The following is a 23,607-nucleotide window of genomic DNA, read 5'->3' as shown; positions in this document are numbered from 1 at the left end:
ACATTACAACTTGAGAAACAAATCTTACTTTAAAAGATACATCAATTCTGCCCTTTTCCATTTTTGGCTTGTCTTTTCCATTCATCCTCTCTCTTTCTTTCTTTCTTCCGTCATGTCCTCCCTTTGATGGCTTGTTTGTGGCAACCTCTGCAGTGCAGCCCTTCTAACCATTTTAAATGCAGTTTGACCCTGAGTGTTTCCTCCACGTTCTGCCAGCCAGCTCTGCCCACAGCGCTTCTCGCCACCCCACATGGATGGTCCTCCCCCTAGACACTGCTCTCCACTCCCCAGCCCAGGTGCTCCCATCCTCCTCCTGGCTCCACAGCCCCCAGCCCACCCAGTTTGTGCTTGCATCAGCCTCCTACAGTAGCCAGCTCATGTACAGGGTTTCACTGGGGGTACTGGTGCCCTTCCCTCCTCTTTCCACAATCTGCCTGCAAGTATTGTGTCTCCTGTTGTGTGTCGTGAGGATGGAGGAGCCTGAAATAAGAAGCAAATTCCTAAGCAAGGAAAAGTGAACTTGAAAAAAAATTTTTGAAAGCAGCATGGGATTCTCAGGTGAATACACTGCTGACTTGTCAGTTGTGACAGTTTTGTTCTCTGGCTCTGCTCTTAGGTGACTTTGAGTAGGGTAGAAAGGATCTTCACTACTGCTCAGCACAGAGTCTAGATTCTGATTTTGAAAATGTTTTCTGTGTTTTGGCTTCAAAGCATTTGAGTGCAGTAGCAGCACTTACTGTGAGTGGGGCAGAGTTATACGTGTCTGTTATTCTAAATGGAGACCCTGCTTTTGTAAACGGAGCCCTCCGCGGTGCTCAGTTTTCTTGCAAGGGAGTGAGGGCAACCTCCTGTTGGAGTTAGGAAATTTCTACTTAGGCCCTTTTTAGTTCTGTGGGAAGTCTGTAGGTTGTGATCAGTAATAAAATCATCATAGGGCATTTATTGTTTTAGCTTTTTAACAAGATGAAGGGGGGGCATCAAGCTCTGTTTAACAGCTGAGCTCAGTCCCTAACACCAGGAGTCCTTCTGCTCCTTCACTCCTCCTCTTCCTCTCCTTCCTTCCCCCCTTCCCCATAGGCATTGATTTGGGTTGTTTTGCTTTGGAGAAGGTGTGAAATGGGTAAAAGTATAAAGTGAGGATATTTCTCACTTCTTTTTCTTTATTCTTTCCCCCCCCCCTTTTGTTTTTACTGCAAGTAATGTGAGGCCCTGGCTACTCAAGAAGTGCTCCCGCAAGTGAGTGTGCATTAGAGTGGTACTGAGCTAACTGCCCAGGCTGTGCACTGGCCTCTGCCATGCACATCTTGTGCCTTTAGTCAGGACAGCAAGAAACAAATTATTAGTAGTTGTGCTTTAGTCAGATACAGTGCTTAAGTAGGAAAAGAAATTTAAAGAAAGGGTAGCCAGCATGAAGCATTGAATTATTTTGCATTTTGGGGATTTCTGTGGTGAGTATAAAGTGGTGCTGCAGTATAAAGTCATCTGGAGTCTGAAGATCTCTGGCATCAGAAAAGCAGGAATTCACGAGTTGTCCTCGAATAGCAGAGATAGCACTCTGGTTCCTCTGGAAAGTGTGTTTTATTTACTTTTGTGTGGTAATGTGTGATGCTTTTGGAGAATATATCTTTAATTAAAACTAGTTTTTTTCTGTGATAAGTACCAGAAAATGCATTACTATTGACTGTCCATCTTTTCCATTTTGGTTAGTGTCTTGCTTGCATTTTTAAAAGTTAGCCATTTTTCAGAATTTATGGGAATAGCACATAATGTATCTTGTTTCATTTAGTTCAGAAACCTCCGTGTACACGTATTCTACACTCTATATCAAAGAGCCTCGAAAGCAGTCCACCTGTAGAGAGAGGATCGCTAAGGCTGACGTGGTTCTGTGGAAACGATAATCAAGTCTGTAAATCAGGATTACAAAATTATCTTAAAGTTCTCCCTCCCTTTTTCTTCCTCCAAGGTCTCACCTTATAGCACAGGCTGCCTTGGAATTTTCTGTGTCCTAGGTTGGTCATGAACTTGTGATCTTCCTGTCTCATCCTCCCAAGTATTGGGATTACGGGTATGTGCCACCAAACCTGGCTTATATTTTACATATTACTCAAAACTTCTGATAAAGTGAATACCTTTATCAAGTATATAAAAGGCCTCTATTACTAAGGACCTCAGAGAAATGAAAGTTACCCGAAAGGGAGGGACAGGGCAGATCCACGAATAAGTGGAGTAGTACACAGGCGGTAAAAGCAAAGAAACGGGAGCTGATGACATACTGAATGCGAACTGAGTGCTCACCTATAGCCAGTCGATCCAGCCTCAATAGTTGGACCTTGTCTTTAAAAATAAAGTGGCCCAGTAATTACAAACAAAAGAACTGAAATGCTGCCTAGGTAGAGAACACAGTGGAAGGAGATTGCAACTAAAACTCCCTGCTGTCCAGAAGGGGAGAGTGGTTGTTTAATTATACTGGATGGAAAGGACACTGATTAAACAAGCAAAACTTGAGAAGAATTACAAAGCTGTAGCCAAGGTGGGAAAAGCAGTAGAGTAGAGTCCTGCTCTTCTTCTAGAATCCTTCCAAGGCTAATTGTTTTCAACTTGAGCAATCTCAGAGCCTTAAAGGAGAACGCAGTCCCTGCAGCTACCCCTAACTGATACATCAACAGTGTGTGGAGTCTAAAAGTTAAGGAACTTAAGCAGACTGAACTTTTTCCAAATACTGAGCAGTGTAGGAACCCTTTCTTTATCTGGACACATTCTAAACAGCTGAGGCCTTAGTGAGCTGCACAGCCGAACTGCCACTCATAGGAACAGCTTATCTTGGAAATGGTTGTTTTGGATGAAGACAGGAATGAGAGGCCATCACAGTCTCTGAGGTGTGCTGCTGGTCGTTGCTTCTTCCTGTCCCCTACTTTCAGATTTTGGTAATGCCTCTCATTGACCACGAACTACCGTGATCTAGAATTTACTCATTTATTCCCCTCACAATGCTGCCAACACTGGTGCCATTTTCCTCGTATACACCAGCTGTTTCCTGCAGCTATCCTGTCTTAAGTTTTCACAGCTGGGAAGCGCCAGATGAGAAGTCCAGATCTGCTTGCCTGGCATTAAAACTCACCCTTTCTGCCACAGGTTAGCTCAGCTCTTCAGCCCCTCTTTTAAAGAGGGTAGGAAAACATCTTTTGTTAGCTAACTTGTGGGTTTCTGTCTTTTTGAAAGGCAGCAGCTGTTTTGGGAAGAGCAAGCTGGGGACCTGGGTGGGAATGTGTTTGGCCTTTTTTTGTAGTGCTTATAATGAAACCAGTTGCTAAATCTTGTATTTATGGCAAAGCTCCCAGTAGCTCGAAAGCCTCACCTCAGCATTGTGGCAGGACCTGGCTGCGGGGACTGGCTTATTATTAATATCTGAGGGTGCTGTCAGCCATAGCACTAAACCTACAGAGAAGCAAAGGCAACAAAACTTCTTGCCCAGCAAACAAACATGCATGGATGTTTGCTACAGCATGGACGCTGCAGGCTGGTGTTCTCTTAGGGGACAAGCACAGGCCTCCATAGCCATTCTGTGGCGTCATTTGGAGGAGACACTGTTCATCAGAGCTGAATTCTTGGGCAGGAAAAGATTGGTATCTCAGACATGTAAATTCCCATAATCCACGCCTTCAGATCCTGAGGACATGTCAGTGCTCTGTGTGGTCTGTCTGCGCAGTTTAGGGGACCAAATGCCCTTGAGCAGCCTCCCACAGAGATTGAACTGGTACGCCCCTACAGCTTTTCTATTTTCTTACAAGTCAAGGACTTCAGTTTTTAACAATTCCTGGTAAGACTATCAATAGGTATGAGATAGAAAATTTAAAATATCAGCATGTATATAGCAGTTGCATGTTCAAAAGTATTTTGCATGTATTGAGTCAAATAATATGTCTAATTAAGGTAAATCTGACCTTGTCTGGCCAATGTGTCTGCTATAACATATTAGCAGCATCTAGTATCTGTGTGGATCTTGCAGTGTGGAGTCTAGGAAATCTGCCAACCAAAGTGTGTTCCTATGGTGGGGGTTCTTGACCCCACATGAAAACCACATCACCTGTGAGCTGCACAGAAACTTCAAACTCAGTCCCTGGTGTGCAGCAGTGATGCTGAGGCCTGCAAAATAACAACAGAACCAGTGGAGGACCCAGTAACTGTCAGCCTGCTTTCCTTATGTCAACACTCAAACTCACTGCTTTGTTGGTGGTGACGTTTGTTTGTTTGTTTGAGACAAGGTTTCTCTGGGTAGCCTTGGCTGTCCTGGAACTCACTCCATAAACCAGGCTAGCCGTGAACTCAGAGATCCACCTGCCTCTGCCTCCCCAGTGCTGGGGTTAAAGATGTGCTCCATCACTGCAAACTCACCACTTTTTGTTGGCACAATTTTCACAGTAAGAATTCCTCTAATAACATTTTAAGTGGGAGAGCTGAGGGCGAGCCCGGTTTCAGATGATTCTCCATCAAGTGAGTTCCAAGAAAAGGGTTGACAGTGAAGTGCGAACAGAAAAAGGCCAGTTAGTTTGGAGTTGGCCCCTGGGAGTGTGGCCCTTTTTGTAGTAGACTAGATGCAGAGATTTCCCAGCCTGCAGCTAGAGGTCCTGTCTTGATTCCTAGGAGTTGGTCCTGTTGAAGTATTTGCAGCAGACATTGTGGGAAAACTGATGGAGTAAACTCTAAGAGCTCCCTTCCAGCAGAAATGTGACTACATTAGAGACACAGGACAGGGATTAGGGCAGCGCTCGCTCTGTTGGAGGCTAACAAAGGCTGCTACACCGGGCTCTGGTTGTCAATAGTGGGTTCCACGCAACTGCAAATGGAAGACAATATTAGAATGATGAAGAAGGTGATAATCCTGGGTGGGGAAAGTGAGGCTCTAGTAGGATTTTCCTTAGTATGACCTTAGATATGTCAGAGTTGTTTGGTTTCCATTTTCTTCTATAAAAGCAGAATATATATATGTTCAGTATTCGTGTTCCTTCCAGGCTTGTGAGAAGGGCTGCAGTAAATGTGCCCAAGTCCTTGGTGAGCTGGGCTCCTTAGAGGTTCTGTCTTCATGAACCGTGGCAACATAGAGGTAGTTCATGCCTCTGAAGCTCCATCCAATCGTCTGTGGTGATCCCAGGAGCCAGCCACCCTTTTCTCCACTGCTATCTAAAGCGGACTTCCTTCGTGTTCCTTTGACAGAGTAATGGTAGAAAAGAATTCAGTAGGTGAACTCTTGGATCCTGGAAGTGGGGTGTTAGCTGAGTATGGTGATACTTTAAAAATTCTAGATTACTATTACTGCTTTACATTTTTACTTTATTTGATAGTCAAACGGAATTGACCAGATTAGCTATTGCTGAACATAGGATCTTTCAAGGGCTAAGAATTTTAGCGTGTCTTTGGCTCAGACAACTTGCTTTCCAAAGTCATGTTAAGTCCCACACAAAGGCTGGGCTGGCTAGGCTGGCTGCTCTGCAGGTTCTGTGGTGTTTGCACAGTCTCTGAGAGGACGTCTCTTTTCTGAAACTGACTAGAACAGATTGCATCATAGTCAAATTAGATGTCAGCACAAAGGGAATTCAGTGGCAGACCTGAACGGAATGGAAGTGACGAGCGAAAATCGATTAGAGCATGGTCTTTTCGGCAGCACAGGCCAGTGCCAGGGGATCTTAGGCTCTGTGCTTGCTGGAGGTTGATGCTTTGACTTTCGGTATTGCTAATGCACGCACACAAAACCTTTGGGCATCCTGAAATTTTTGATGACATTATTGAATACTAGGATTTTTTATTCTGTTTTAGGTGGCTCAGCCTATAAACTGGTTTCACTTAGGGACAAAAGAAAGGTATGAGACTTGCTTAAAAACAAGCTTTCTATTTTTCACTGGCAAGTCCCAAGGAGACAGGTCTTGAAAAGCTGCGGAAGGAACATGTGACTCAGGCTTTGCCAGCCATGAGCTGTTGCTTATGGAACTACAGAGATGTCAATAATCTAGCAATGTTGTCAGCATCTTGTGTTCACTATTAGAAATGCTAGTGGTGACATTCTGGGCACATTGTTTCTGTTCATGTGTCTCCGTTGGTTCTTATCAATCCTGCTTCTCCACTATTGGATCTGCAGACTAAGCCAGAATTTCTTGACAAAATTCTTCTACTTGATAAATTGACTAAACTCAGCTTTCATTGTTTTCTCAGAAGGCAGATTCCTAGGGTTTGTAAATTAGCAACTTTATGAGTATTAAAATGAGAGTGGATATGTTGTGAATCTGTTAATAACATGGCTCCCTCTAGATAACTGATAACCCATAGTTAAGTGAGTTGCAGCTTATCTTCAGTTGCATTGCTGTGGAATGAATGAAGGTTTCCATCTTGCTGGGTGCAGTTACTATTAGCTTGCTACGGGTAAAGCAGTACGTGGTTGCTGTGGGTAGCGTGGTGTGAGGTAAATGCTGCCTGCTCACTGAATTAGTCAGTATTTGAAAGGTGATCATCTGAATTCCAAATCCGAGGACACCTTCATTATTCTGGTTAAGCAGAACCCTTTAGATGGGCATCAAAACTAGAACACTTAAGTCACCTGTGCAAACCAGTGTTGAGTCAAATGTACAGTTTGTTATGTTTACTCAATAGAATTTTATTGACTATCTCCCATATACTCAACACTATGCAGGTTGCTGTATTATGTCAGGCATAAAAAGATGAATAGCAATACATGCCATCCACGGTCTTCTAGGAACACACAGGCTGAAATAGAAAAACAATCAGTTCACTCTAATTCGCTATTTCCAAGAATAGCTGCCTAATCGGACAGAGATAAAAGACATGCTATTCAATACCACATGCTTCTCTTCACACAATGCCTGGCATGTGGGATAGCTCCTTGGGAAGGAAGTTGGAATTGTGCTTGCAGTAAAAGACTGATGCGGCCCAGAACTGAAGAAGAGACATGGAGGAGAGTGAGCCAGCTCCCCACCAGAGCCGCAGTATGCCCATCTAGACATACTGTGCTTGAGTTCCATATTAATGAGAATGACTGATATCTGTATGTACGTTGATGTTTCATTTTTGAAAAAGTGTTTCAATATGAATTTAAACTTCTGTACTCAATCTTAAACAGTTTGGTATTTTGTTTTCAGAATTGAGACTTGTCTAGTATGGCTATTGGACATTTGACTATTGCTAGTTCAAACTAAGACACAAGTACAAAACCACACTGGATCACGAAAACATTGCATAGGGAAAAGATTGGTACATTTCATTAATTTTTGTATGAACACATGTTAAAAATAACATTTCGAATACACTGGGCCGAATAAGAAATATTGTTAAAATCATTTCCCTTGTTCCCTCTTAAATGTGGAGCACTTCACCAGTTTTCTTGGTAGTTTTGCATCCGACTGTGCACATTCCTCGCTACAGAGTTGCAATTTTAGCATATGTGGTGCTGAGATGAGCAGTTTTCCTCTTTTATATTTCTTGTTGTGGTTACTAGAATAAGGTATAACACCTACACAATTGCATTCGATTTCTGTCAGACAGCATGAAAAGTTCTGTGTGAAATACAATTTGTGCAGCTGCCTGATTTGAATTGCACCTGCTTGTGGACCTGGATTCCACTGGTTGGTCTAGTTGGGGCTTCTGCCCTGTGCCTAAGCCGGTGGTAATGCAACAGTCACTCTGGGCCACTTAAAGCCATCTTCCTGATTGTGGAGAACCTTGTGATTGGTGGGAAGGGAAACTGATTAACAGTTCTTTGTCTATTCAAAAGGTGATACTCCAGTCAATAAATACCTGTGTAGAGGGAAAATAATGTTTTTGCTAGTTTGTTTTGATTGCAGTTTCTTTTAACTGCAACTGCTCAGTGCTGTAGACTGTTGTCCTCCCCCTCTGTTCCTCAAGAGAGTCAGGTAGTCAGGTGAGTAGTAGCCAATTGTAGGAAATTGTCCGGAAGCAAGATAGCCACTGCTGTGCTGGGCGTGTGTATGAAGCACTGGGTGAAATGCCGCAAACAAGTTCAGATGACTGCTTCTTAACTTTGGGGTGTCTCTTGAGGTTGTACGTCAGTTATCTAAATGCAAAGCTGTGTCAGTCTTCTTAAAGAACAGTTCACAAGTCCAGAGAACCCCCACATTCAGAACGTGCTTTTCAAGTGCGGAGTAAGCACAGCTCTGGCTTCTGCTGTGGCCCAAATGTTTAGATCCTAAACTGTTCTTGAATGGAAACTGACTTTCCTAAGAGGGAAGACTGTTCAAATGCAATTTGTAACTTTCTCTTTTTATTATCTAGAGATGCTAGAATAGAGCTATTGGTGACTAGTGTCTGGGAGTGTCATCTTCAGGTCTCAGCCTCCTTCTGCCCTGGCTTACCCAGTGTGAGATTACCAGTGTATTGCTGGGGTGTGAGACTTCCTCGTTCCCAGACCATCCTCATGGTCAGTGTTCAGTAGACTGAGTCCTCTGTGGGGCACTGCTGGAGGCTTTGCAGGTGGCAGGCTAGGTCCTGACATCATAACTCTCATAGGGACTATACGTGTGTACGTACATACATGGCTGTGGATGAAATGGAATCATTGTTTCAGTCCAGCACTGTTCACAGTTGAACGCTGGGAAAGCTTTGGAAGCTTTCAAGGGGCGGGATTATAGAGAAAGGGAAGGGGCTTGATTGGATAAAGGAAGGGAAAAAATTCAGTTGCCTTATCACACCAGTCACCAGAGAGGGTTATTACCATCCATTGATGAGTTCAGGGGCATGAAACCACAGGGCAGATTACATATGGGCACCCCCTGGTCCTTTTACCTAAACTAAGGAGTTTAGACCGGGATCCTTTGGTATTTTCTGGCGTTGTAGGTGGAACAACAAATTGAAATTCGCATTTGCCATGAGAAATGGATGGGAAATCCTGGTGCAGTTTCAACTGCTGTGTGTGATAGGAGAGAGAATGGTCTTGGCAAAGCACTGGAAAAGGACCAGCCTGGGGCAAATTTGAAAAACAGGTTTGGGGAACTGATCTGGTCATGTTCACAGATAACACTAAGCTCATTATCCACCTGTAGACAGGAGGGACAGATGCTAAGAAAAGGGCTTAGGGTCCCAAAGCCAGTCCTGAAGAAGTTAAATTTAATCTACATGCTCTTGCTCCAGGACCCATGCTTTTCCCGTCACATGGAGGAAAAGCAGCTGTGAACTGCTGAAATGTACCCCTTTTGCATCCATCGAGGAAGGGGGAAGTAGTCCTCTAAATGTTGCCTCTCGCCTGGGCTGTTAGGGTCTATCCTCATCTCATTCTGAGGACTTTTCCTAGTCCAGTCCAGACATCTCTCATCCATCATTTACCCATGATTCTTTGTTGTTTAGTTTCCCAGTGCAGCCCTCTATCCAGACTTGCCTTTACCTATCAGTTAGCCATCTTCTTGGCTGTACCACAACATGTAACACTGTAAATTACTTGACCGTGGTGTTCCCTGTCCACGACAATGAACTTTGGGTGCCTTTGGCTACTCTTTCCCTCAAATGAAGTTATTATTTTCCTGAATCCAGAAACATCTGAAAATCCCTTAAGCAAGTAATGCAAATTGGTACCATTTAAGGAATTTAAAGGAATAAAAAGGAATAATAGAGAGGGCCAGGAATAAATGTCAGGAAAATCGAACTTTTCATAAAAATTGTATTTAACCAAGTAGTAAATGGTTATAGTTGTGAAAACTTCGAAATAAAGTTGAAAAGTATTTACTAAGGCATAGTCCTATAAAAATTAGCAGCAGGAAAACAAATAGGGTAAAAGATTTGAACATTCCCTGAGGAAGAATTTGCTAAAAATCAGTTTGTATGATTGTCTATCTTAGATAAATTTACTCAGTATCACCATTTCTATTAACAGAAACCCTAACATTTGGAGTGAAAGTGAGTTAATTCATAGTATTCATGCAAGTTTGCCTTTGCTGGTACTGTACGGAGTAGATAAGGCCGAATGGATAATAGCACACTGCAGGGCCTGGATGCTGACAAGGCAGTCACAGGGTTTAAAACCACGTGTTGATGCCTTTAAACGTTTGTTTCTGTAACTTTATGGCTTTAAATGCTAAAGTTAGCACTTGGTTATAACAAAAATATTAATGATGAGTGGATTTTTTTTCTGAACTCTCAGATCACTTAATTTTCTTCCAAAAAGTAATTACTTGGGATTTGTTACTATTCATGGCAAATTCTATATAACCATTATGGGGTTGTTTACAGAATTTGACCATTCAACCCAGCAAGCACTATAGAGAGTTCAGCAGGGCCCTGGACGTGATCCCTGGGCCTGCAGCTTGCCTGCCACTCCTCATCGCAGCCCCAGAGGACTGGCCTACAGCACACTCCTATGTCTCACCCACTGTTTTCACGTTCCCTCCCCTGGAAACACATGTGCGTGGGCTTTCTTTGTTTTCCCAAACCAGTGCGCCCCACAGTTCGCTGGCCAGTGAGTGACTCGGCACTTCTCCAGGGAGAAAGTGAGAAGCGCCAAGGGCCAACTGCGCAGGCGCGGCCTCTTCCCTGCCCAGCCGGAACAAGCTAGCCCGGCTGCTGACTGGGAAGCTCCCGGCAGGCACCGCGGCGGGATGCCAGCCCCACCCCAGAGCGCCCTGGCTCCCTTAGTTTCTGCTGACGCAGCTGGCTCCAGGCAGCTCTCCCAGTTTCTCCGAAACCTTCGCCCTCTGCCCGCGCCTGGCGGGGTGTGCCTAGGGCCCCGCGTCTCCCCCTCGTCCCTGCTGGTCCTGTCCGCCCCTCAGGAAACGGCCCTCTCCCAGTACAGAGGGGCTGGTTGACACTTGCTTTGCCGAAAGAAGTGGAGTTGCAGACCCCCAAAACCCAGAGTCTGGAAGGACCAAGCTGACCCAACTCCCTCGTGGGCGGGGACACAGGGTGGCCACAAGCAGAGCAGTGCAGTAGGGTGGGGTGAGGTGGGGTGGAGTGATGGGGCGGGGCCAGGAGGTCCAGCAGTGGGAGAAAGCGAAGGAGGGCGGAGTGGCCCGAGGGGTGGGCGGGGCTAATGGCAGAGACTGGGGCCTCAGGGTGGGGAAGAGCAACCAACTCTTCAACTACGTTTGTGTAGTACCTGTTAGAACCAAGTGCAGGGTTCCCGGATGGGAAAACCCAGTCATAGCATTTTTAAGACCTGAGCTTTTGTAGCGTTTCATCTTCTGTCTGTACCTTCAAGTTTTAAAAAGATTTTACTTAGTTATTTTATGCTAATGAATGTTGTGCCTGGTGCTCACAGAGGCCAGAAGAGGGCATCATCAGATCTCCTGAAACCAGAGTTACAGATGTGAAGCTGGAACTGAACCCATGTCTTCTACAAGATCAGCCAGGGTTCCTTAACTACTGAGCCATCTCTCCAGCCTCTACTTTGTTATTAAATGCTAAGAGGTTTTGTGGGGAAATATCTCTGGAGAATAATGGGTACTCGGTCTTGAAGACTTAAGGGTCTTTGCTCATCTTCTGTAGGGTTTAAGATATTGAAGCATTGTAACCTAAACAACACATATGAGAGATCAATCAACACCAAACCTAGGAGTAATTAGCCATGGCTTCTAGTTTATAAATTCTTTTCATTGTGATCTGTGGCCTGAATGATTTTTAAAGTTTGTACACTGTTGGCACTATGATAGGTGAGTAATTAATAATCACCAACACATGAGGTATATTTCCTGTCACATCAGCTTGATATTGGAAATTTGAAGCTCCTTGTAAAATTTGTTACAAAGATTGTTAAAAAGATGGAATTTGAGCAATGAATGTTTTGCGAAGTATGTAAGAAATGCCCCCGTGAAGACTAGTTGCATATACTGATCTGATTGGGGTTGGGACTCATTCACTATGCATCTGCATGGTGTTTATACGCCTCTGTTTATGCTGTGTATACAAATGACATCTTATTAGAAATAGTTGTAATAGTATGGACATTGCTGTGCACTCATGACACTTGACAGTGTTTAAGCTCAATTAAATCCAGTTTGTTTGGGCATTTTTCTGCTGCTCTTTAGCCCTCCTTTTAAAGGCAACCTAAAGGTAATTACTTATTTAGTATGTGTGTGTGGATCTGCTTGTGCTTATGTGTATTACATGAATGCAAGAACCCCCAGAGACCAGAAGAGGTTGCCATATTTCCTAGAGCCAGAGTTACAGGTAAACGAGAGCAACCACGTGAGGTGCTGGGAAGCAAACCAGTGTCCTCTGTAAGCGCAACAAGGGCTCCTAACTGCAAGGTCATCTCTCCAGCCTGCAGTCTGCATCTCTTTCTGTGTGTGTGTGGGGGGGGGAGAGGTAGTTCTCATTTCTATAGTGGGTGCACATGGGAAACACTGGGTGTCTTGTTCAGTGGCTTCCCACCCTTAGCCTTTGAGACTCACTGAAAGCAATGTGAATTGCTTTCTCTGGGGTTTCCTGTCCCTGACCGCCATGTGCTGGGAGTGTAAGCCTAGCCATCTACCTGGCCTTTTTGTACATGGGTGCCAGGTTTCGAACTCAGGTCCCCATGCTGGTTCAGCCATCACTTTACCAGCTGAGCTCCATCTCTGGCCCTTCTTTTTAGGTTTGGAGTTTGTATAATGGCCATTAATTGGATGGGGTCAATAAGTTCTGGGCTGGCAGGCTTGAGTTAGTGGAAAGATTTAATTTTCTGTGTACCTCAGGAGGGATATGTGTAATTAGAAAAGAAAGCAGAACAATTCTTTTAGACAAACTGATACAGTGTGTAACAACGCAGCATGAATTTAATAAAAACAGCTTCTCTTCTCAGTCCACCTGCATTTACTGGTATATTGACCCAATTGATGAAAACTGCCCAGAAATTATTGGGATATCAAATGACTAATATTACATGGAACACCCTAGACTTTAAATTCTAACTCAAAACATATCTGTTTGAGGTATTTTCATCACTTCTATCTCTTAAGTGCAGTTTCTATGTATATTTGTTTATGGCAAATTCTAAAGTTGACTCTTACTTCTCTCAAACTCACAGTGAGTTTGGAATTCTTGTACTTCTCTGGCTCCTTGAATTAAACCTGAAATTTTGGAAGAGATAGGAAGCAGATGGAATTAATTGACCTACTTTTAATTTAAAGTGTAGGTAGTTGTCTCAGATTATTTATACTTTCAATTTGGAACTCTTTTCCCATTTTTAAACAGTGGCTTTCTAGTAATAATAGTTGACCCCCCCCCCCTTAGTAAACATGGCATCAAGCTCATAATTCATGTGAGATATCTCTGCCTGTGCAAGCTTTTCCCTGAACTGGATAATGCCGTTTTGAAGGAAAGATCTCTAGAAGGCTACGTGACTAGGGCTCTAAAGCACTCCTTTGTGAAGTGGTGTGTGGTTGCACTGTGCCAGGACTCAGGTAGCTTTCATCAGAATGCCGACGGTGGTAAAATGTGACACAAATGAGCATTACCGCCAAGTGGCCAGTTTCTCTTTATGTTTGCTTAGATATTGTTTATTTCAGAAACCTCACATTTATCTCGAAGGGTGTCAAAGAGTTTGTTTGAATGAAGTCGAGTCTACTTAATATAAAGTGTTGACAGGGCTCCTGGAAGCAAGTGCTCTGGCATAGAGCATTTCTCCTGGAAATTGTTTTCGGGATAGAAAGCCACTTCCTGGTACAAACCTGGAACTCTTGAGTTTTGCATTGCACTCCCCTTCTGTACAGTAGGGGACTGCCTGCCAAGCAGATGTACATACAGTATTTTTTAGAGAGCTTTTCTGTTTTAAGACTTGAATTGTAAAACTTGAACTGCAAATTGTCTAAGTGCTGTGTAAAGGCTTACCTTTACACATGAAGAGTTAAATTCATGCTTTAGCTCTGAAGGTTATGTAATTTTTTCATGTCTAAACTCGAGCATTCTGCTCAAGTATGTTGGCTATAGTTGTGTGTGTGTTTCTTCATGATTGATTTACTGGTTTTCATGTTAAAATTGAAATTTATGTTCAGTTTTACTAAATTACAAAGTGATTTGGAGCAGATTGGTTTTCTAGTACACAAGAAGCTCTCGGTTCAATTCTGGGTAGTGGAAAAAAATGACAAATCGTTTTGTTAGACAAATGATTCTTCTCTAATTTTAGAAAACAAATTATAGGTATTTCTGTCTGAACCAAAACATTTAAAAGCTCTAATCTTCCATGCCCCAAAAGTAAAAGTAGACCAATTTCTAATCATAGAGAAATTTCAGATATTATTAGCTGAGTTTGTGTTTGTTTTTTGACAGAGGACCTCCTTCTGTAGCCTACCCTTACCTAGAACTCTCTGTGTAGTCCCCAGGCTAGTATGCACCTCTTGCTGCCAATGCCCCAGCCTCCTGCGTGCTGGAAGCACAGCTGTCACCAGCCAGGTTCAAGATGGTGGAGACAGGGGACCTTACGGGCATTGTGAGGATGTGACTCTACTGTTGATTTAATCTTGTATATACATTTGGAAAAGTTACATTTTCCAAGGACTGCAGATTGCTGTTTTACAAACTGAAGACAATAATATTTAAAGAATAGTCATCGAGGAGAGCAATTCACACAACTATAGGATATTTTGTTATCTTAGATAGTTACCTCCATCCCCCTCGGACTCTGCCTCTTCTCCGTGCCCAGTTCCTACAGCCAGAACTGCTTCCTTTCCATGGAGCTTTGCTATTTGTAGAATATCATAAATGGAATCACAAGTAGCCAGCCCCTTCAGCTGGCTCCTTACTCCAAGGTTGAGGCTCACCATGTTGCTGCTTATGGTTAAAGTCAACTCCTTTTTATTGGTGAGTAGCTTTTTGTTGTATTGACAGATCCCACAGTGCTGTTTTATCTGTTCACCAGTTGAAGGATGTTTGGCATCTTTCCAGTTTCTGTCAGTGAGAAATGAGTAACGCTCACATGACCATTCCCATACAAATTTCCATGTGCAAGTGTTTTCATTCCTCTTCTGTAGCTGTTAGAAGTAGGACCAGAGGGTCCTGTGTAGACTGTCTTCACCTGTGTAAAGAGCTGCCAGAGTCTTGTGATGATTTGCTGCTGCAGATTATTTCTTTTATGAACAGAAGCATTTTCTTCCTTAACTCCTGTACATTCTGGATGTGGATACAGGCAGATACAAGCGTATCTTTTCTTTGCTAAAGCCCACTCATCTCCCTGACTCACCCCAGGGGGTGACTTCCAGGATCCCCAGTGGGTACCCACTGCCACAGGTTCTCCTTGAGTGGCCCACTGTCAGAGCCAGTGACTGAGTAGTATCTAACGGGTAGGTCGTGTAAACAGCGTGGGCCACTTGGCCAAAGTGATATTTCACAGACTGACTGGGACAGAGTAAGATATCACACAACTCACGTCTGTTTCTGGAATTTCCATTCTATTTACTTTGTTTGGCTCCCAGGTGAGACGCTGATAATGAAGGAGAGAGTGGTAAAGCCAGGAGCCCTCCTTCTGCATTCAGCTGGCTCATGCCTCAAGCCAGCACTGGAGTTGGGATCACAGGAGCAGCCTTGTTTACTGCCAGGATGTGCCCCTTGGTAGGAAGCTGCTGTCCTCCAGAGCACAGATACAGAAGAGTACTCTTCCAGTGACTCCCCAACAGGACCAACAGGAGGAGCTGCCTGCCCTTCTCTCTGGGCTGCTCTTGCTCTACAGCTGCCCACTTGCTTGCTGCATTCACTGTGAGCTGAGCCCCAAGAACCGCCAGACATTCATCTTTTAGTAATGTATGATTACTAAGTAAATGTATGATTACAATTCTTTAGATAGAAGATGTTTAAGTCCCTTTATTATGGAATATTAATATTGAGCAATTTTGAAATCTAAAGTGTGAAAATAAGCAGCAAAGCATTTCACACAGTAGTTACTTAGTTTTGGAAATCTCCTCTTGCTTCCTTTGTAATCTTTTTTTTTTTTTTTTTTTTCTTTAATAGTTGCTGTACTTACTACCCAGTGCAGAGCAGAGTGGAATAGTGACATTCTTTCCAGCATGTGCCAGAATACTTGAGCACTTTTTCTTGGCTTGACTTCTGATGTCCTGTAGGAGGTCCAGTCTCCTTCACAGTACATGCCTCTGGGGTGCCCTTAGCAAATTAGGCTATATTAAACAGTCTATGTGAAAGAAGGAAGTGGGTGACTAGGATGGCACCTGGGGGCGGATCAGAGACGTGCGGAGAAAAGAAAACCAACTATGTGTAAATATGTATATCCATCCTTCTCCGCAGAATTCTTTCTTAGTTCTGTAGTTATTGGTTTGCCTAATTAAGCAAATTCTTCAAAGAAATTCCACCCAAACTAGAATGCTGTGCAGCGTAAAGGTAACGTGCACAGGTAAATGTAGGTGTGCCTAATCTTCCTTTCTTCTCCAGTTCTCTAAGACGATGCCACACGCTTTAAGTTAAACTTCAAAGGGCCTAGAAGATGATCTGCGATCTGTGGTTGAAACCACCCACCAGTGTGTTTAAAACTCATCTATTTTGGTAGAATTCTTTTAGGGTGAGAGATTTTTCTCCTTTGTTGTTCCTGTCACATGCGTCCAGGTGGCAGGGCCTGGGTGAGAGCAGGAGCTGAGAAAGCCATGCCACTCAGCCACAGTGACTCTAGGAAGGGCATGGCGAGCGGTAAAGAGACTCACTTGTTAGTGTAGAATGGACTTATTTTTAAAACACCTGGTCCTCATGGAGTCAGGCCATTTGTCTGGCCTTCCTTTGCCTGGCCTTCATGCTTGCCTTCACATAGCTGACTGAGGCTACTGTAGCTTGTGCACACATAGCGTCCTCTCCTCCTCTGTGACTTTATGACAACTTTTAACCTTTGTGATAGGTAATTAGCACTGGAGGAACAATTTAAATATATCCAAATTTTCATTGTTTAGAACTTTAGTTAATATATACTTATGTACAATTATATAATATATATATGAAACTCATATGTGTTTATATATTTTCAAAATATAAAGCTGTTTTTATGAACTGTAATTGGAATTTGCTTACTGCCTTACCTTTTAAGATCCTAACCCTAACTATGTGATGTGTGTTTATGTATGCATGGGCGCATGCACATATACAAGGTTGAGTTACAGAATTTCTGCCTAAAATAGATTGCAGTTGAACCAAATTCAGCATACACTACATGATGAATATTTAGAAATAGATGAAATACTATTTCAGCTTTGGTAGAGCTTCTCACCGCTGTTTGATATTCAGTGGACCCTTTGCTGCTCAACAGCCGTGCTTTGTTTGGATCTTTAGGATACGAGTTGTGACTAGGTATGAAAAGTTTCAGTATGAAGTAGAAGTTGACGTGAAGGACACAGAATGGGCAGCCAGGCAGATGTGACATAGTTTATAAATACTGGTGCTTTCTTTGAATGACATCTTCTGCTTTAACATGTTTTATAATGATCTTCAAGGAGAGTATCTCTTTTTGAAATGTGTTTCAAATATCTATTTGAAAATCTAGATTATTTATATATACATATTGTGCTAAAAACAAATAAGATTATGAATACATGCCTCTATTGGCCTATATGTTTCATGATTCCATAACTTTATTTCTTGATTAAATACCAGTGGTATGGAAATAGTTGACTTGTAAATGTGTGGGTTTTCCTTTAAGGTGCAGTATTATTCATGTGTCTAGGCCTACAAACATATTTTCACATAACTAGGAAGGTTGCTCTGGGTCAGAGATAACATTTATGGAGGAGGTATGTTGCACCACTGGCCAGCTGTGGCCTGTGTTGTGAGTTGAATTGCCTCCCACTCCCCACATTGTAGGCAACCAGCCAAACTGCAATGGCCAGGTTCACTTTAACAGTTAAGTATGGAGAGATTGTGGGCTCTCTGCAGCCTTAATAAAATATCAACTCTAATCTGACTTGACTCATTTCAAATCTAGACAAATATCCGCATCGGGGAGAATAGCAAATATCTGTCTTTGAGCAGTATACTTCTTGCCATCAATTTGCAAGACTTAACTCTCTTAAAGGAATTTAAAATCTCCTTTTGACTAGAGAGACAATGCATTAAATGTGTATGTGCCATCAGACTGTATGTGCAGCAGACTGGGGTTTGCCTCAGTTTACACTAGTGTGTAAGGCAGGAGTATATCAGCAGCCAAATGCTGCACATGACTTTAACCTATATACTAACATTGAGTATATGTTCAACCTTGTTCCATATGTGCCTGCATCACAGGGAGCCATGCCAAACTTAAATTCATACACACATGTAAAGTCACTGCATTCACCAACACACATGTATTTGCTCAACACACTGAGTTCTTGCTGTCCTTGGCACCCGTCCTTCCAGGTAAGAGTGAGCATGATAGGCAAGACCTGGTTTTTGTGGGGAGAGCCATGCCGAATAAATGGAAAATTTCAAATGGTAAAACAGGAGAGAGTTTGTAAGAAGGAAGCGATACATGGGACAGGCATTTAGATGTTCTCTCTGCAGTGTTTGCAGAGGAGGCTCCAGTGTGAGAAGTCCGGTCTTGGGAACTGGAAGGAAGCCACGGTGACTAAGCACTGTGATGAACTTCTGCACTGAGACTGTTTCTTCCAAAGTTCAGCTAGGTGGTTCCAGTTTCTGCTGGGTTTTGTCTCCCTGCTTCAGCCAGCCGCTGATGAGCAAGACGACGGCTTCGCCTCTCAGCGTTGACTAGCTCTTAGCTCCGTGTGGCAGTGGGCCTGTCACTCTCCCACCCACTGCTCCAGACTCTCCCACAGGTGTCCCTTGTTTCTAGAGAATGGCACAGGTGTTACAGTGTTACTGTTGCTGCTCAAGTTTGATGATCCAGATATGTCCCAAGCCTGGGTCAGATTGAAAGGGTTGAGAAATGGTCTCTGGCTTTGGGGGAAGAGGGCATCACATCACCTTAGAGCAGTGGTGGCATTTTGCATGCTGAGTGGTTTCTAGTCTGGGACCAGTTTCCTCTTCCTGCTTCAGGGATCAGAAAGAAGTATCTTAATTGCAAAGGTGACCACAGTGCTGACCACCTGCTTAAATGCAACAGCCAAGTACCTAAGAGACAGCCAGCATCTTACGGCGCACAGCCACAAGCATGTCACTTGTGAATAGGGAAATCCTCACAGTGCATGTTTGTGAAACATGTTATTCGATGTCAGGTGTAACCAGTGGTTTGGGGCAGGACATACATATTTATTGTTGTTGTTATTTGGTTTTGCCCATTTAAAACATATTCATGGCGTAACAGTTCTGTGTAGCATCACACACTGTGTGGGCAATTGTGTTTTTCTGTGGCCGGGTAACCAAGCCACTGAGCAGCTATTCAGGCCTATCCTTGAACCGCTACAGAGAGACAGAGAATTAATAAAACAAAAAAGGAGTGCTAGCAAAGGCCTCTGTTTCTGTGTGCTTACTTTTTTAGTGGTTTATAAAATAAAAAGTCTAGTATAATAATAATAACAACAACAATAAGCTGATGTGATAAATAGAATTTCCATGATTGCTGAAAGTAAAACATTGCAACCCTGAGCTGTTAGTAGTTGTATCTGTTTGGGGAGGGTAAAGAGGGGTGGGAGAGAGACTAAATTAGCCTGCACTTTAAATTGCCTACAATCCTAAGACATAGTTGAGAGAGCAGTCTATTTGTTGGCATTTGCTTTGCCGTAGTGTAGATAAAAATGCTATCAACTTCACTTGGGAAGTTGGTCTTATCAGCCCAACCAATTAAGACAGAGCAAATACTATAAGTAGAATTATATTTTTGTGCCTTGGACACAGGTGTAGGTCAGATTTGTTTTTTAAGCACATTCAGATTCCTTGCTAAGAATTTGTTACTCATTTTGAGAACTACTGTTGTGTCTTAGAATTCCCCCTACACCCATTTCCCCTCTGAGTTGAGTAGCAGCTCACTTGGGTAATTTTGCCTTTCCCATTTCATCCTAGAATTGGAGACAAAAATTATATCATTTTTAATATTTAATTATGCTAAAGAAACAGTATTTCAAATCCCTGGAGAAAATAATGGATTATTCTTCATCATGATTATTCACATGGAAAATTAGGCCTGGCTTATTCCCTACCCTTGTTATTTTGAAATAAATGCAGATGGATCAAATATTTCAATGTAAAAAAAGTAAAGTCAAACATATTAAGAGAAAACAGGAATGAAAAAAAAAATTTAAACTCAGAGGAGGAAAGATTTTCCAGTATGGTACAAGCTCTAGAAGGTGTGGAGAAACTTAAAATGTCAAGTTTCTGATTTTAACCCTGCTTTTGAAATTTTCTGCAGTGTATGCATTTCTTCACATTAGATTTCTTAAAAACAGGGTTTTTCGGTTATATGATACGGTCTAGTGCAAACATACCATTCTTTATATAACTACATCCTAATTTTCTATGCTTTTTAAAATTCAACATTATGTTAATCAAGTAATGTGTCACAATTTCCTTAAAACGGATTTCTGTAAGCAGTGTGTCACAATTCCCTTAAAACAGATTTCTCTTAAAGATAGATCCCCAGGTGGACGTGGATATGCTTGAGGGCACTGTGCCTGGACAGTGGTGGGTCTTGAGGGCCCTGTGCCTGGACAGTGGTGGGTCTTGAGGGCCCTGTGCCTGGGTAGTGGTGGGTTCTCAGGCTTTGTTGCTGCTGTTGTTGATACAGGATTTTTTACTTTACTTACCGCAAGTGTTCAGGAGTCCACAAGTGCTGGATGTTGTACTTCCTGTTTTTACCAACATCAAAGATACCTGCATACATTTATCTCATTAATAATAATATTCAATGACTGTTAGTGTTACTGTTTTATTTTGACCAGTTACTTTTAATTAAACAAGATCTCCCATAGTAAATAAATAAACCTACATGATAAGACAGTTTACAATGAAAAACAAGTTGCTCTGCCTGGAGGCAATTATTGATGCCTTTTCTCCCTATTCTTGGCAATGTTCTAAGTTATTACACAGATGAACCACCTCCTGTTTATACACATATGCTTCTTTTGTTCTTGATTTTTTTTATTGAATAAAATATTATAGAAAAATTTCCTTATTTGATTTTTTTTAATCTTCTTACGATTTATTTATGTGTGAATGGGGAGAGCACCTGTACTAGGGTTTATGTTTGGAGGGTCTCTCCTTCCACCATGGGTTCTGGGCATCTAAGTGGGGTCCTCAAGCATGGCTGTGAGTACTTTATCTACTGAGCTATCTCTGCTCTAAATTAATATTCTCTGTCCTTTACCTGGGAGAGTGGGAAGGAGCTTGAACATGTGAAAAGGAACTTCTGATCATTTCTGCTTCTCAGTTCCTGACTTCACACTCTCAGTCCTGGACAACAGCCACCCTGAGTTGTGTGTGTGACTCTGGTGGAAGTGGCCAGTAGGGCAGTTACCAGGGTCAGGGTCAAGGGCTTGGCTGCTGCTCCCTGCTGACCTTTGTGCTATGTTATTCTCCTGGATGGAAACTTTGTAGGCACAATTGTCTGTCAGCCTTGACTGTAGGCTCCTTTGGCATCAGTGTGACTGGCCTTAGTGCCTAGCTAGGGAATCTTGGCTCAGTTATCTTGTTTGTTTGCGTGTGTGTGTGTGTGTGTGTGTGTGTGTGTGTGTGTACACGTATGTATGTATTCTAATGTGCATGGGTTTTTTACCTGGATTTATGCCTGGTGCTTTCAGCCTGTGTCAGATTCTCTTGTAGCTGGAGTTACAGACAGTTTTGTGAGCTGGGAATTGATGATCGTGAGGAAGAGCAGCTCCTCAGCCCTATTTTGTTGTCTTAAGCCTCTCTCCTCATACCTCTGTCCTGGAGGAACTCTTGAAAGTTTTCTCTCCCACTGAAGATGAGATCCATTCTTCTGTGGAGGACTTTGGTCACTGCACACTAATTTCACTTTGTAAAGCCTGTGGCTTTCTTACTGGTGATTACATGACACTAGTTCTAGACCTCCACAAACTGAAGTCAGAAAAGAAAGGCAACATGGGTGATGTTAGCTTCTCCTCTGATCCTGGGCTTTTAAAGGAAAGCATAAGGCTGCTTACATACCTTACACTTGGGTGTTTACATGAAGCTCTGTGCTTTGACTGTTTTGAGATAATCAGCACAAACCTTGCATGGATCAAACATGGGGAAAAGCCCTGTTGGTGAATGTGGGAGGTGTTTCTTCTGGGGAATTGTAGTGCAGATGACAGCAGATAGGAAGAATCAACATTTCAGTACTAATGTACTCCTTTCCGGTTTGCTCAAGTCTTTCTACTGAAAATGTAATACAGTTTTCAGTACACATTTTTTTGCTTAAAGTTAAGATTGCTTCGTAGCCAAATTAAATATGATGTTAGTTGGCTAATAACTAAAAGTTAACACCATTGTATCAGATCAATGCAGATATGCTTCAGTTTGTATATAGGTAATTTCTGGATAATGAGATACAAAACAGTTATTAATTTTTCTCTGAAATTTTATTTTCAAGCTTATGACAGAAGTAACGCACAGTGAGGCCAGTTCCTGGTGTGTTTACTGACCTGAAGTGAGGAGAAGCTTGAAATACTCCGTTGTTCCCACTAGAGGGGCTCACTCCTTCCAGCTGAGACCTGCTCTGAGAGCAGCAGGAACTTCTTCCTGTGACATTGCTGTTCCCTTCATGGTGAACTGAAGCGAATCTCCTGGTTTTTAAATAGGCCCTTTTCTTCTGTGGGTGCTAACATTAAAGCCTTCCAGAACAGAGAATGCTAGGACAGCAAAGCAGGGTGCACATGTTTTCAGACCATAGCACTTTGAAGAAAACAGTTTTGTGAAGTTGCTTAGGTGAAGCAAGTTTTGAAATAGAGAGAAGCAGGCTGAAGGCTGGAGCCTGCCAGTGCTCACAGTCACATGAGCGCTCTAAACTCCACAGGGCACGCTGCTCTCACCTCCTGATGTCAAATGTGGTAAAGCCGTATCTTTAAACACAGTTCCATTTGCCATTGTGTTTTTTTATTTTGTTTTGTTTTGTGTTTTTGCTACTTGACCATTAAAATCTGTTCAGATGTGCAGAATTCACTCTGAGGATGCCAGTTTCGGCTTTAATACACTCAGCAATAACTGTATATATGTGAAGATGCCCACATCAGGGTGAGTGTCCTAACTGAGGAAGGAAACTGCAGATAAGATCTGGGCGCACAGCTCAACAATCCAATGTTGTAGAAAGCCTGCCGTAGTTAAGCTGGCAGTCGTCCCCCCCCCAAAAAAAAAAGGCTGCGAGCTGAGGTCCTCACTGATAATTAGGAGCTGTAATTGTAGAAATATTTGAAGTCAGTATCCTGGTGTTGTAGAAAGCAGGCCTCAGGAAATTAAGAGATGCGAGCTTTGTGCATGTGTGGGAGGGGGAGCCAAAGCTAGTCCTACGATAAGGCTTGTTTCTAAATCTAACAGTTAGCTTTGGAAATCGGAGTGTAAACAGAAATGGTGTAAGTGGATCATACCATGATTTTCTACTCTCGTTGATTCAACATCTCAGTCTTTAGCCTAAAATCATATTTGATATCAGCAACATATGGTTTTCATCACAGAGTAGCTGCTCATCTTCTCAGCCCCACCAGTCTGCCATCTCTCTGCAGGGGAAGAGGAGGGGGGAACACTGTGATCCCAATCAGTGGTTCCTCTTTAACC

General features: G+C 42.7%; 1 protein-coding gene across 1 annotated transcript in view; it reads left to right on the top strand.

Annotated features, from left to right (window-relative positions):
- Positions 1-23,607, top strand: part of Arid1b (AT-rich interaction domain 1B) — a 350,803-nt gene that overhangs the window by 189,093 nt on the left and 138,103 nt on the right.

This window comes from Meriones unguiculatus, chromosome 20 (genome assembly GCF_030254825.1).
Source record: "Meriones unguiculatus strain TT.TT164.6M chromosome 20, Bangor_MerUng_6.1, whole genome shotgun sequence".
NCBI classification, from domain to species: domain Eukaryota; kingdom Metazoa; phylum Chordata; class Mammalia; order Rodentia; family Muridae; genus Meriones; species Meriones unguiculatus.
Note: the sequence above shows the minus strand (reverse complement) of the source record. Positions and strands in the feature narration are given on the sequence as shown.